General features: G+C 39.2%; 1 long non-coding RNA gene across 1 annotated transcript; it reads right to left on the reverse strand.

Annotated features, from left to right (window-relative positions):
- Positions 1 to 927: 927 nt before the first annotated feature.
- LOC116354702 (uncharacterized) lies at positions 928 to 2,228 on the reverse strand. The gene is made up of 3 exons (XR_004203897.1): positions 2,150 to 2,228; positions 1,590 to 1,745; positions 928 to 1,479 (listed from the first exon to the last, which is right to left on the reverse strand). It is a non-coding gene; the product is annotated as an uncharacterized LOC116354702 (long non-coding RNA).
- Between the last annotated feature and the right edge of the window lie 821 nt (positions 2,229 to 3,049).

Raw genomic sequence — 3,049 nt, forward strand, 5'->3', positions numbered from 1 at the left:
TGTGTTTCGTAGGTGATTGTTTTCTGTTTTCTGTGTCTGTGTGATCCACACGGAATTCTTTTGGTTTTCGTTTCTTTCTTTCAATTTGTTATTTTGTATTTTCATGTTCAAGGATTTTGTTCATTAAAACATGACGAACACGTACCACACTGCATATTGGTCCGATCTCTCATACTCCTCGTCAGAGGAGGACGAATCCCGTTAAATTAGCGCTTGATGGGTTTTGCAACAGCACTTGAAGAAACTTTCAAAGATATTGAAATGTTCAGGATTGACTGACCTTCATGTCTTAAATGAATGATGGACTGTTTTTTCTCTAGGCTTATTTGAGATGTTCTTGCCATAATATTGACTTGGTCTTTCACCAAATAGGGCTATCTTCTGTATATCACCCCTACATTATCACAACACATTGGCTCAAACGCATTAAGAAGGAAAGGAATTTGACAAATTAACTTAAGGCATACCTGTTAATTGAAAAGCATTCCAGGTGACTACCTGATGAAGCTGGTTTAGAGAATGCCAAGAGTGTGCAAAGCTGTCAAGGCAAATGGCTACTTTGAAAACTCTCAAATGTATATTTTGATTTGTTTAAAAAAAATACATGATTACATATGTGTTATTTCATAGTTTGATGTCTTCACTATTATTCTACAATGTAGAAAATATAAACAATTAAGAAACTCTTGAATGAGTCAGTGTGTCCAAACTTCTGAGTGGTACTGTAGGTTGTAATAAGGCTTTTTTCCCTGCTTGGCTTCCCCAGTGATTTTACCCATGCACCACTGCTGTTCTTCATAGCAGATTTTGAAAAGGCTTTTCATAAGGTACGACTAGAATTTATATATAAATGCCTGGACCCTTTTACAATGGGTTAAAGTCATGTGTTGCAACCACAGTTGTAAAATAGTAAAGTGGTTACTTCTCAGAAAGTATTGAACTGTCAAGAGGAGTAAAACAAGGCTGTCCACTGTCTCCAAATATTTTTTATGGCCAGCAAAATGCTAGCTATTAAAATCTGATTCAAAAAGAAGATCAAGGGATTAGGAATCAAGGGCTTATAAACAAAAATGTCAATTTATTGTATCTAAACCAAAGTAGATAGTTGTAATTTTGCTTTTGCTTTTGTAATTTTGCATCAGTTTAGTTCTCCGTAAGCTACAATATGGAGATCCTAAACCGAATGTAGCATGAAAGGGAATCCCTGTAGCTGTTAAGCGGAGCGACACAGGGGAACCCAAGAGCAGACTCAGATGAGGAAACCCGTGAACAATATGTATTGTTACACAAGGCGATATGAAGCTTGAATGAGTTGCAGGAAAAAAGTGATGTGGAGACTGAGGTTGGAGTTAGCTGAGTAGAACAGGGTAAACATGTCCTGAGGGGAATCCATGGTAGTGGTGGTGAGTAAAATCCAGAGCAAGGTAGTTGGGTGGTGAGATGTGGAACAGGAGACCAGAGCCAGAGAGAGAGCGGTAACTGCAATGAGAGGATAAACGGTGTCAGGCAGGGAAACAGACACAGCAGAGTAACAGGATCTTAAATAATCATAAATGGCTAGATTCATGAACTGACTGAGCAGAGATTACAATTTGGCAGAGTGGAAGTGGCAGGACTGAGGATTTGTAGAGTTCTTGATTATGGAACAAGTTGCAGCTGGTAGGGATCTGCTCTGACTCCAGCACACCAGACTCCAACCACACAATCAAACAGAGAGGGAGAGAGAGCGTGTACAGGGGGAGTAACTGTAGGTCAAGAAGACACCAAATTAATACCAGAGGGTGTAGCAGGAGCAGATGGGACAGTAGCTGTGTGGGCTAATATAGTCAAAATGTTAGCCTTTGGGTAAGTTGAGCCAATGGCAACCATACCCATACAAATTATAATGATATTTTGTAAGTTTATGCATAGTATTTTTGCAATGTGTAATGCATATGAACTCAATAGTTTTATTGACACAGTGCAGACCTCATGCCCAATGTATACAAATGTAAAGCAAGCACCCCTTGAGGTTCTTGAGAGAGCAGCCAAGGAAGCGAGAGAATCAAAGAAGTCCATATGATCAGCAGCAAGGGATGAAAAAAATAGACTAAATGACACTGAAGAGGTAGGCTACATTGACATACTGTAAAAGAAAATGAACAAGTACCTGTTCGAAAGAGGCTACGATAGAGTAGCAGAGGCACACCAGGTCTTTGTCACGCCCTTGTCTTATTATTTTGGTCAGGCCAGGGTGTGACATGGGTTATTTATGTGGTGTGTTTTGTAGGTTATGGGATTGTGGTGTGGTGTAGTATAGTGGTCTAGAAAAGTCTATGGTTGCCTGGAGTGGTTCTCAATCAGAGGCAGGTGTTTATCGTTGTCTCTGATTGGGAACCATATTTAGGCAGCCGTATTCTTTGAGTGTTTTGTGGGTGATTGTTCCTGTCTCTGTGTTTGTTTGCACAAGATAGTGCTGTTTTGGTTTTTCACGTCACGTTACGTTTTGTTTTGTATTGTTTGTTATTATCTTTATTAAAGATGCATTGAAATAACCACGCTGCATTTTGGTCCTCCTCTCCTTCGATGGAAGAAAACCTTAACAGTCTTATCTGATGACATGGAGTCTGAGCTTGCTAAACATATCAAGAATCTTGTGAACAAGTTTATGGGCTAAGTAGCCTGAAATCCATTAATTAATCTTTGACCTACCAGTACAATCTCCCACTGTCACAGGACACCATCCCTCAAAGTGGCTCAATTTACCCAATCCCTATGCTGAATTTACTCCATACTCCGGATAAGTTGTGCCAAAAAAACACTTTTTTTTTTTTCCAAAACTGTTATGTTTACATGAACCCTGATTATTTCCACTGATGCTCAACATCCTGAAATATATGTTGATATCTTTGTTAGCAAGAATATTATATTTCTCTTGACGTAGTGATGCTGAATGTAAAAAGAAATTCAACATACCCCAATCTCCCCTACTTTAGGAAGCAGAGCAGGAATTTCCTGCAGAAGACTTTGTCAGTGACTGATAACCCATATTGCACATTTGGTTCCGTAG

Source organism: Oncorhynchus kisutch, linkage group LG18 (assembly GCF_002021735.2).
Source record: "Oncorhynchus kisutch isolate 150728-3 linkage group LG18, Okis_V2, whole genome shotgun sequence".
NCBI lineage: Eukaryota > Metazoa > Chordata > Actinopteri > Salmoniformes > Salmonidae > Oncorhynchus > Oncorhynchus kisutch.